This window comes from Lucilia cuprina, chromosome 2 (genome assembly GCF_022045245.1).
Source record: "Lucilia cuprina isolate Lc7/37 chromosome 2, ASM2204524v1, whole genome shotgun sequence".
Lineage (NCBI taxonomy): Eukaryota > Metazoa > Arthropoda > Insecta > Diptera > Calliphoridae > Lucilia > Lucilia cuprina.
Window position 1 is genome coordinate 59,536,889 of NC_060950.1, and position 12,814 is coordinate 59,549,702.

A 12,814-nucleotide genomic window follows, 5' to 3' on the forward strand; every position below is an offset into this window, starting at 1 on the left:
AGCGGGCAACTGCCCACCCATAGTACCAGATTTTGTGGTACTCTGGTTCGACCTCTTTTCAATTTATGCAAGGACTAGGCCAGGCAGTAAATTGTCAACACCAAATTATAGTGCCGGAAGATTACATGTATTGGTAGCACCTATCTACCCGCGGTTTGCAAAACACCATGATGTGACACTCATCAAGGATTCATGCCCGGGGGGTGGGACACTTTAAGAAGACAGATAACGGTTGTTATAATTAAAGGTATCTTCGAGCCTGTTGTAGCATCTCAAATATGACTAAAAAGGAATTTTCTTCAAACATTATGCCACGATATCGGGAAAAACTGATGTGATCCTTTAGAAAAGTATACGTTGGTCTCTAAGTTTCTCACATTGTTTGACTGTGTATTTGGGGTGAAATTAATGTGTGATTTCAGTATCAAATAATAGTTAATTCTGTGAATAGCTCAAGATCTAGTCATTTTATTGCCAAGAGATAATGCTAGAGAAAGATAATTCATTTTTTTGAAAGTTATTTCATGATCTGAAGTTTGGAATTTTTACAAAACATAATTGTCCAATTCACAATCGGTGTTGTACGGTTGTATCGTAGTATGTCGTAATTTTTTTATTATTGATTTGTTTTTGTTTTAAACAAATTTTATTTGAAACATTTTTATGACATACAATGCTACAACGATACGACATCGATTGTGAATTGGACAAATATTTTGTAATCAAAATAAACTTTTTCAAATAAAATCTTTGCAAAAATGTTTAAAAATGACGTTTCCTTAGGAAAATTTAAAAATAAAGTTTAAAAAGTGTTTTTTTTTAGAAATTTTTTCTCAATATAAAAATAGTTTTTTGTTAAGATTTTTTGCGTTTTTTTGGTTTTCATTACAATACAAATATATAGGTAACATTTAAATTTACAAATACATAATTTAATTTTTTTTGTTGTAATTATTTTTGATTAAAAATATTACATTATATATATTTTTTTTAATTTTTTTGTTATATTTTATTTTATATTAATATATATATATATATATTTGTTATAATATTAAAAATCAGTCAAGAGTAGTGAATTATATATATATGATTTTTTTAGTATATATTAATGTATATATAAAATGTATATAAAGTGGTGTTTGATGATGAATTGTAGAGTGATTGGTTGGATTGGTGAAGGGTGTAGAAGAAGTCTGACTTTAAGTTTTTAATAATTCACATTTATAGAGTTTTTTTTAATAGTATCGAACTACTACACAACATACTAAAAAGGATTTCAACAACGGGGGTTTTTTTATGTTTTGGTTTTTTTCATTAATAATATTATTAATATTTTGTGTTTTATTTATAATAAATTTTATAATTATGATGAAATGAAGGGATGAATGATTGTGATGCTATGTTTACACGGTTATCAGATCATACAACATTGGTCAATCTGGTATTGTGTATGAAAAATTGTTAAGAACCCATTTACACGAGCACACAAGTAAGATGATCTGTCAGAGTTGTGTGTAGAAGAGAATGAAAGCTGGAGTTACACACCACGCGTTTAACGTTTTCTCACTGGAGTTACACACCACACGATCAACGTTTTCTCTATGGAAAAAGTAGAATCAAAATCGCAGAATTCCTTGACGCTTAGAATGCTTAAAGTAGATCTACATTCAGCTGGAGGTCCACACCACGTGTTCTATGTTTTCTTGCATTCTATGCTTCTGTCAAAAAAGTAGAATCAATGTATTTGTATGGTTACAAGTACAAAAGTGTAGAATGCCTTGACGCTTAGAATGCTTAAAGTAGATGTATTTTTACTTCTATAAAGAGGAAGGAACATGTCAGCTGTCTTTGACATTTTATATTCTTATTTTTTTTAATGACTATTTATAAATTTTTAACTCAAAATGAGTTTAATGATATAAATATATATAAGTATAAGCTTGAAAAAAACTCGAAGTTTTTAAAAAAATAAACAAAAAACGTCGCATTTAACTTGAAGAGTAGAATGCAAGGAAGAAGGTTTGAAAAACACATAATGCTTTGAAGACCTTCGTGTAATGTAATGTATGTCCCTCTTCATTTGGAGAAATGATTGACAAAGCAAGCAAGTCGTATTCGATCAGAGATGTATTTTTATGTAAACAAATACAAAATAAAGTGAAACAGCTGTTTCCAACTTATTTTATTATTGTTTTACACTAATCGTGTAAACACAAAAAATATAAATCACACAAGTTTTTTTCAAAGATTTTATGCACATTTTATTGTCAGACAATAACTTTATTTGACGATAAATTTTGTCAGATCACACTGTTGTCAGAATGTTATTGTTGCTGGTTCACAGTGGGAAACTTTTGATGAGAAACTTTTGATTTTGTGTGTAGGAGAAAGAATTGATTGATATTTCTCTCTCTCTCTCTCTCTCTTTCTCTCAAGCACAAAAATCAAAAGTTTCCCAGTGTAAACCAGATCTAAGTGGCCAGATCTTATAGGTGCATATGTTCATTTAATATACTATGTTGCCAATTGAAAATATTTGTGTGACAATAGTTCTTTTGTCAGAAGCATAAAATTTGCACATTAACTCACTCATGATAATGTAATGTATTTGAATGTAAGATATCTGACAATATTATTGTTTTAAAAATATATTGGCAATACTTTTTCTGACAACGTCGCAAGACAAAAATTGTCAGTTTACATAGTTGTTAGACATTTTCTGAACATTTCTATGCTAAAATTGTAAGATCTGACAATTTACAAAAAATATTGTCTAACTTGCAATGGTAATGTAACGAGCTTTTTCTAATAACGTTGCAGGACATTTTTCTGCCATCGTTGTAAGATCTTACAACTGTGTTTACATAACTTAAGAGGATTGATTAATATTAATGTATTTTTTGTTACACATTTTCTGGACATTTCTCTGATAACGTTGTAAGATCTAACAATTGACAATAAAAGTTATCAGACTTGCAATGGTAATGTAACGAGGTTTTCTGTTGTTGCAAGACAAAAATTGACAGTTTGCAAGATTCTTAAACATTTTTTTGACAGCGTTGTAAGATCTGACAACTGTGTTTACATAACTTAAGAGTGATGATTAATATTAATGTACAGGAATGAATAAATGAATGATTGAATGAATATATGTATGAATTTATGTAAATATTTATGTATATAGATGAATGAAAGATGAGTAAGTTATGTTGGAAGGGAAGTTAGTTGTTAGACGAAGTAAAGTAAGAAATTTGAAATTGTAGAATTTAGAGAATTTCTTTGATTTGTTTTAATTGCGCAAGATTTTAAAAAAATATACTACTCGAACAACAATTAATTTAATTTTTTTGCTTTTCTTTTATGAGTTAAAAATTAAAACGTTTTTAAACTATTATTTCACTATTTATAAAATTGTTTGGTTTTTTTTGTAATAATTTTTCGTAAGCATTTGTTTGTTTTTAAAAATCTGTTTTGGTTTTTTTTGTTTAATTTAATACTAAATATTTTTGTTTAAAAATTCCTCAACATGTTTTTACTTTATAATTATTATTATTTCAAATATTTTGACGGATTTTTTCAATATTTTTTTTAAAATTAACTTTTTAGGTTAATTCTTTGTTTTAGTTTTGTTACTGTTTTGTTTAAAAATTGGTGTGTGTATGTAAGTGTATAAGTATATATGTATATATATATAAGTATTATGTATATAAATATATATGTAATGTATATATTTAATAATAAGTAAGTATATGATTGTGTACATAACATGTAAAATACATAAAATACCTACAAAAAACATACTACTAGGTTGACTTAATATTTAATTAAATACTATGTTTTTTTTAATTATTTAATGTTAAGCTAGTAATACTTAGATTTTTGTTTTAATTATTATTAATTTTATTTTTAATATAAATACCTAATAATAAGTAAAATTGGTAAAAAAACGATAAACATAATTAAAAGAGCTTCAAAAGCTAAATCGCAATTTTGTTTTTGTTTTAAATCTTAATAAAAATGACAGCAAATAACAGGTTAAAGAGAATTTGCAAAGAGTGTTACCCCATCAATAGCAATAATAGAGTGTTGCCACTAATAATACAGTGTGACAAAAGTCAAAACCTAGGGAATTAATTAAAGTATGCGAATCTCTCATTATGTCTCTATTACAAAAGGTTTTCGATATAACATTGCCTGCAGTTTTTCCCCATATTGTAGACGTTATAACAGCGTATGGAAAATTTCCTATGTCGCGTGGAAATCTTCATTAATGGCTTTCGAATAAAGGTTTAATCACGCCAATATCTTGTTCCTCATTAAAAATATCTTAATCCAAAGGTTGTCACTTTTTATATATTCCACAATTAACGGTTATTCGCATTAGTTCATCTTCATTTTACAACAATTATAAAAATCATAACTTTCTGTCATATCTAGCTTAGATATATCTTCTATTTGCTGCAATATCGTTACTTTAAGATAACTTAATCCAAAGCTTTACAAATAACTACATATTATGCATGACAAAAATTTGAAAAGTTGACACGTTTATTAGACATGTTCTGACAATACTGTAAGATCTAACCATAGTGTATACATAGCTTTATAATCAAGCATGTCACAGAATTCCTTTCCGATCGAAAGTGAAATTATAACTTATAAATAAATCGATAAAAACTCTTAAAAAATAATAACTTTAAACTATTGACAATTTCACGTTAAAAAATGTGAAGTGGTTTCATTCCGAAAAAGATGTAATTTTCCTTTATTGAAGAAGAAAATTAAAAAAAGTTAATTCCACTTTCGATCGGAATGGAATTCAGTGACAGGCCTGAATATTTGCCTTTTCTATTACCTAAGTTATCGTCCGATAGCTTTCTTACAAAAGTTGTTTAATATTTTAGTTTAAGATACCTAGACTAGGAGTAAATCCATTAAAAACTTATCTGATTCTATTAAGTAGACGATACAGTGTACATAAATTGAGATAACTTCTTTGTGAGCAAACTACTGGGAAATAATGAAGAAAAAACTGGACTCAACGGCGACTTTATGTGCAGTTGAATAAGATCGGGAAGAATTGGGGCCTGCGACTAGATATGATAAACTGGATTTACACATCGGTTGTTAGTTAATATTAATACTAATATCACTGGTTCATATACTACCAAGTTTACTAGCCAATAGACTACTCAATAGATTAGTCCATTGACTATTGGATATCATATTGACTAGACAATGGACTAGTATGTAAACTAGTCTAATAACATAACTATGGATAATACTTATATTGACTGCTCCATGGATTATTATCAATACACTAATCCAAGGAGGAGCCAATATAAGTATTATCCATAGATATGTCAATAGTTCACACACAAGTCCATTGTCTAGTCAATATGACATCCTAAACAATATATCAATCAACAAAAAAGCCCATGGAATAGTCATTAGACTGTTTACACTTTGGGATAACACCAACAAAGTTTTCAAATAGAAACAAATGCTTTGAATCCGATCCAACAGTTCGAAAGGTGTGAAATCTTATCTGATGGATACAAGAAGGATGTTGGTACTGGTACCAGTGTTAACATTACTAAAAACTCTCAACTGAATACAGTGGCTTGCAATCGATAAGCTATTGGGGTAACAGTCACAGAGTTTCTGAATAGAAGCAAATGCTTTGGATCTGGTTGAATCTGTGCGATAGGTGTGAAATATTTACTTACAGATACAAGATAGATGCTGGTACTGTCATTCATATAGCACACCCATATGACCATATCACCCATATCTAGTGTATTACAAGCGATCTGCTAAGCGATAGAAATTTTACTGTAGCATATCACTTGGGGGTCGGTTTTGGCAGAAATTCTTTAAGAGAACTTAAAATACTGTTAGGCCTTTGATTTGTCCAGTATAATTTTAAAGGTAACAAATGAACTTGTAATTATTAGAAGATAAAACTACAGATTATTTGACAGATTCTTTAAAAAAGTGCCTAGAAAGCGATTGTTGTATTATAGCTTGGAATTAAGAGTCACAGCTAAAAATTATAGAGAAATAAGTTCCATGAAGAACTAGATTTAGCAGAGATTTTTTTGTCTGGAGGCTATAGCGGTTATTTAGATATAATCTTTTTGCCATATATCTGAGAAATCTGAATAACTGTAGGAACTAACGAAACACCTTAGCGGTTTTCGAGTGTGCTTGCAACTTATGATGAATAGTCTACGATGGAGGAGATCCTAGGTTAAACCTTTATTCAATTCAGACTCATTTCAGCTGTTACAACGTATCGGCCTGTGTAATAGAGTAAAGACAGAATAGAAGCGGTGCGTAAAAAACGTCACGCAGACCGATTAACAAACTAAATTGTTAATTTAGAGCTTAATTTTCTTTTTTTGCAAATTCTCTTTCCTTTTTTATGAATTTTTGCTTAAAGTAAGCAAAACTTTGTTTCATCTTGTTAACAATTTTCATATATTTATTGCGTTGGTGATTTTCTTTTGTATAGAAAAGGAAATTAATTATTTTTTTAGTTAATTTTTTTTTTTACTTAAAAATTTCATTTTAACATTCACATGCAAACATCACTTTCGGTTATTTTATTACTAATATGCGTTTTTTTTTTCTTCACGTTTTTTTCACTTATATTTTAAAATAAACTGTTTTTTGTTAAGTTTTATTTTGAATTTTGTCATTGTTTTTCTTTATGTGTAATGTATAGTAATGGAAATGGAATGGTAAATTTTGGTTTTCTTTTTGTTTTATTTCTGTTTAACAACATTTATCAAAAATATAAACTACATTTGTTTGTTTTGATAACATTAATCCCTTTGAAATGTCTTTTTTTTTCTTTTTTAATAATTTTTGTGCTTTTTTAAACATTTTTTTTCTTTTTCCAACAAACTTTTTTTTTTAACCGGTCATAACTTTATTATTATTATTACTTTTTGGGGGATTTTTCATCAGTTCACTTTCTATGAAACATGTTTTGTATAGTAAATATTTTGGAAAAAAAGAAAAACTTTTTTATGAGAACAGTTAAAAATTTAAATATATTTTTTTGTTTTTTTTATAATTTTTCTTTTAAAATAGTATAGTTATAATATTTTTTTTATAATTTTTTATATTTAATACTTTAGATAAATATTTAATTCTTTCACTTTTTTTTATATTTGAGTTTTGCAAATTTATTACAGTAACATTTCTCAGAGCCTAACAATTAAAAAAAGTTGTATTTTGAAAACATGATGTGGTGGTAAGGATTAGATTAAATTGAGTTGTGTATTGTATTTTAAATTTAATTTGTGTTTTTTTTTACATATACAAAATAAGTTGGAAACAAATTTTTGAAGGGAAGAATATAAACAATGGCGCGAAGGACCAAATAGTGAAAATTTGTTAAAGAAATTTAAGAAGTTTTGTTTGATTCGTAAGCTTTAACGAGAGAGAGAGAGAGAGAGAGAGGAAAAGTAATTGAAATTTTTAAAGAAAAGAAAACAAGCAATGGCTCGTAGGACCAAATAGTGAAAATTTGTTGAAATTTAAGAAGTTTTGTTTGATTCGTAAGCTTTAACGAGAAAGAGAAAAAGGAAGATTTATTGAAATTTTTAAAAGGAATAAAACAAGCAATGGCTCGTAGGACCAAATAGTTAAAATTTGTTAATGAAATTTAAGAAGATTTGTGTGATTCGTAAGCTTTAACGAGAGAGAGAGAGAAAAAGAGAGGAAAAGTTATTGGTAAAATAAGTTGGAAGAAAACATGGGCCCATATAGTAAAAAGTTGTAAATGAATTTTAAAAAGTTTAGTTTGTATCAAAACCTCCAACTAGAGCGAATGGGTAGATCTTTACATTAATTAATTACAAAAAGTTATTGTTGCAATTGTTCGAAGGACCATAGAAGTATCTACAAGGATCGTAGAAGTGTTTACAATTACCATGACTTTTATAAGATTTTTTTTGTGTCTAATTTTATTAAAACTAGTTCCTAATAACTAAACCGAACGAATTAGTTGTCTTTAAATTGCAATCAATTTCCAAAGTCATCTGATAAAATGATCATGTTAATTATTTCGACTTATTTTGTCCATAGTTTCCCTGTCACTTTTGAGAGAGTCTAACTTATATCACATGGAATTGGATCGCTTTCTAACAGAAAATTGAAGACAGAAAATTGTCTTGCCAACATTTCATCTAATTAAAATTTAATTTCTAAATACAGACGATAAAATGATCGTGTCCTTTTACCACTTTTACAATTTAAGATTATGTAATTATGTCGATCACTTCAAAGCTCAGAATGCTGATATATATAGTTTTCTTATAAACATTTTAAATATTCTCAATGATATTCATATTTTCCCATTTCGATCATTGATCAAGCTCTGCTGAATCTCTTTCCAAGTATATGAATTAGTTCATATCGTTTTTAGAATTCGAAATTCCATCGTTTTCCGACCTTTAATTATCGTCAAACTTTCTTAGTTTGAAGAACTAATTAGAAATAAATAATTTATGAAAACAAGTTCTCTATTATATGAGAAATTCAATTCGAACTAATTTAATCCAAGTAATAATCCTAAAACAACTATATTATTCATGCTCTGAAAAGACAAACTTTTCTGGACAATAGTCTTGTCTATATTCTGGACTATAATGTTGTCTATAGTCTGGACTGAAGCCATCGTCTCCAGTCTTGTCTCTAGTGTGGACTATACTTTCCAGAATAAAGTCTGGACTATAGTCTTGTCTATAGTTTGGACTAAAGTCTTGTCTATATTCTGACTATAATCTTGTCTATATTCTGGACTACAGTCTAGTATAGTCTGGATTGAAGTCATTGTCTATAGTCTTGTCTCTAGTGTGTACTATACTTTCCAGATTAAAGTCTTGTCTATAGTTTGGACTAAAGTCTTGTCTATATTCTGACTATAATCTTGTCTATAGTCTGGACTACAGTCTAGTATAGTCTGGACTGAAGTCATTGTCTACAGTCTTGTCTCTAGCGTGAACTATACTTTCCAGACTATAGTCTAGACTATAGTCTTAGATCAAAGTCATAATTAGATATATAAAACCATGAACACCTTCACTTATCAAATTGTGACGACGGCCAAGCTGTGATTACGATGCCATTGGCTATCGTATTTAAGCACCAGCTACTTATTGGCGAGCAATGTTATATCGGATATAAGATTCTGATGAAACACTGAGTGGTTCGAAGGATCAGATAAAGTTTTTAAATAATTTAAGAGAACATATAATGGATTCAGAAACCACTGAAATTTGAAAGAGCAAAAAAGTGAAAAATACATATTTTGAGTATTTTCAAGAAGAGAATTCAATTCAAAATAATTTAAATCGGATTCACAGTCTTAGACCTTTTGCAAGTTTGCAAATCCGCGTTTAAATGATAGACCAATATGAAGTATTAAAAATGTTCTTAAAAAAAGAGTTTTAGAAGAAGTTTTAATTGAATTGCCAAAATAGAAGTGTTAATTACAAATTTCACTCTATAATAACACTGGTTCGAAGGACCATTTGAATAATTTATTATTGAAAAATAATGTCTTTTTAAGCATTTAAAAAGAGAGTTCCCAAAACAAGAAAGTGTAAATTACAAATTTCTTTTTCTGTCTTTGTTAGGAAGGATCATTTTAATGTCACTTGAAATTTGAGCTTTTAGAGAGAAAATTGTGAAGTTTTAAAAGTCTATTTGACTATTTTCTGTTTGACTATTTTCTTTTAAGAAGTTGTAAATTTAAAGAGAATAGTATCGAGAGAATAGTATAGATCGACTTTTTTTATTTCAAAGTAAAGACTTTTAAAACTTAAACTCTTAAAAAGAGAAATGTAAAGTTTTAGGTGAGTTGTCAAATCTAGTAAATTTTAGATTTTGAATTTCTCTGTATAATAACACTGGTTCGTAGGACCATTAGAATTTTGAGTTACCAAAACAAGAGAGAGAGTAAATTGCAAATTTCTCTATTTTTACTAAACAGTTTCTGCATTGAGCGGAATTCTGTAAAAACTATGTTACGAAGGATCATTTGAAGTGAAATTTTATTAAAATTGAAGTTTAAGAAGTGAAATTTTAAAAGAAATTTTTGTTGTGTTGTAAAACTAGTCAATAAATTACAAAGTTCTCTCCATAACAACATTGCTTGACTATTTTTTGGTTAGAGAATTTGTGCATTTAAAGAGAAACATGTAACAGCTTTGGCTCGAAGGACCATTGACTTTTTTTATTTGAAAGCTGAAGTCTTTACAGCTTTTAAAAAGATAAATGTGAAATTTTCGAAATAGTTTTAGTTGTTGACTAGCCAATTGGTTAGAAGGACCATTTAACTAATTGTTTTTATTGTACAATAAAGTTATTTTCAAAAATTTTAGCATTTAAAGAGAAAGAGAGAGAGAAATGTAAAATTTTAGTTGAGTTGCCAAAACAAGAGAGTTAATAGCATATTGCTCTCTATAATAACTTGGGTGTGAAGAACCATTTGAAAAAAAAAAAGATGTTTAAGAACTTCAGCTTTTAGAAGCTTTGGTTCGTAGGACCAAAAGAAAAAAACAAAATTTGTTTCCAACTTAAAAATACCTTAAAAATATTTTGTTTTAAAAATATTTTCTAATATATATTAATGAATAAATATATATATTTATGTATAAATAAATTGCTACAATAATTCCCTTTTATTTATTAATATTATTAATTAATTTGTTTTTACTTTGTTGTTTATAATTTTAAATATTTAACATTCACATAAAAAGCACAATATGTAGATTATGGCCATAATTGTTTCATTATTATTGTATGTTATGGTATGTATATATTTATAAAAAAGTGTTGCTGTTAATATATTTTTAATAATATTTTTTTTATTATTAAATTTATGTTTTTATTTTTCTTGGGGCTGTTTTTTAATAATTATTAATTTTTTTCTTAGACGTGTCTTTTTTTTTATAAAAATGTATTCAATTTATGTTTTAGTTTGAAAATAGGAATTTGTTGAGAAAAAAGTCAAAGAGTGTTAAAGAATGTTAAGTACAAAGAGAGCACAGTGTAAATGTTGTGGCTTTTTATTTAAATAGTTTTTTTTATGTAATTTTTTTATATTTTACTTTTTAAATTTTAGTAAAAAACAATTTTTAACATTAAAAATAAACAATTTTAAAAAGAGAAAAAATTGGTGTTTTTTTTTAAATATATAATATTTTATATTTTTTTTTTGGTTTTGTTTAACAAGATATGCGGAGGAATGTAATTATTAAATATTATTAATTATTTTTATTTTTATGTTTAAAGTAAAAAAACGAGTTTGTTTTGCCATAGTCACTGAGAGTCCTATTTGTTTTTTGTTGTAAAAGTTAATTGCCAAAGCAACCATGTATTTTTTTATTTGAAAATGGTCCTGCGGACTTTAAAATTAGGTTTTTAGTTTTTTTTTATGTGAAATCTTTTTTAAGGAAAGTTTAATAAAACCATTAATTAGTGAAAGTTTTTTTGTTTTTAAGAAGTAGATTTATTAAAACATTTATAAAACTATTTCTTTAAACTTTTTTTTATTAATGGTCCTTCGAGCTTAATACAAGTTTTTCTTTAGCTTTTTAACTTTTTTCTTTTGGGTTTTTATTTTATTATTTTTTTTAACTTTTATCCAAAAACATTTATTTTATATTTTTTTACTGTGTTTGCTTGTGTTTGTTTTAATATAACTTTTTTAAATTATTATTTTTATATTTTATTATTTAATACTATTTTCTTTAACATTTAAAAAACTACTACATTTACCTTTTCTTTGTTTTTTAATTATTTTGCATAGAAAAATATGTTTTTTTCCTTTCTATTAATTTTTGTTTCTTTTAAAGTTTATCGCTTTTTTATTTTTATATATATAAAAATATATATAATTTATTTTTAGCCTGTTTAAATAATAATAATTAAAAAAAAATACATATGGAATTCAATATTTTTGTGTCCCGTTGCTTATAGTTAAAAAAATAATAAAAATATGTAAAAAAAGTTAAAAAAAAGAAAACTTTTCTAAAAAATAGTTTTTATATCTAGTATTTTTGTTTAATAATTCTTTTCTTTATTATACTTAATTTAAATTGTGCCTAACAGTTTTAATATGTGCAATATTTTAAGAAAACTTAATATTTCTTAATTTTCTTTTCAATTTAAAAAAAAATTAATATTTAACATAAATTTATAATATAAAATAGACTTAAAAAACTAATTATAGATTCATAAATTTTTAATATTTTTTAATTGTTTTTTAATACTTTTAATAAACTAATAAACTAAGAGTTATAGGTATAAAAATATATATTTTTTAATAAATTACTTAATAAATGCATTAAATATCTGGTAAATATTCGAATTAATTGACTGGTTTTTATCTAAAATAAATAATAATATAAAGGAAAACATATTGAAATAATTTCAGTAAATGCCACAAATCTGTTAAGAACCATTAGGAAAATTGTTTAATTTCCGTCAGCCTCTCCCCCTTAAAAGGAATTCTTTTTCTTTTAGAACGTTTAGTTTGTTCCTAAAACTTTTTTAATGTCCTTGTTAAATTTTATTTTGTTTAATCAATTTGAAATTTGTTTTTTTCGAATCCACCGATTCGTTCAAAAGTTAAAAGAAAACTTTTAGAAAAACTGATCCATTTAGTTCAGAGGAGTTCAATATTGCCATTACATAGCACGCGTGATAGGGTAAGAATATTTTGCTGACGCTAAGATCATACACATACACTATAACATTTAGTTCAGAGGAGTTCAATATTGCCATTACATAG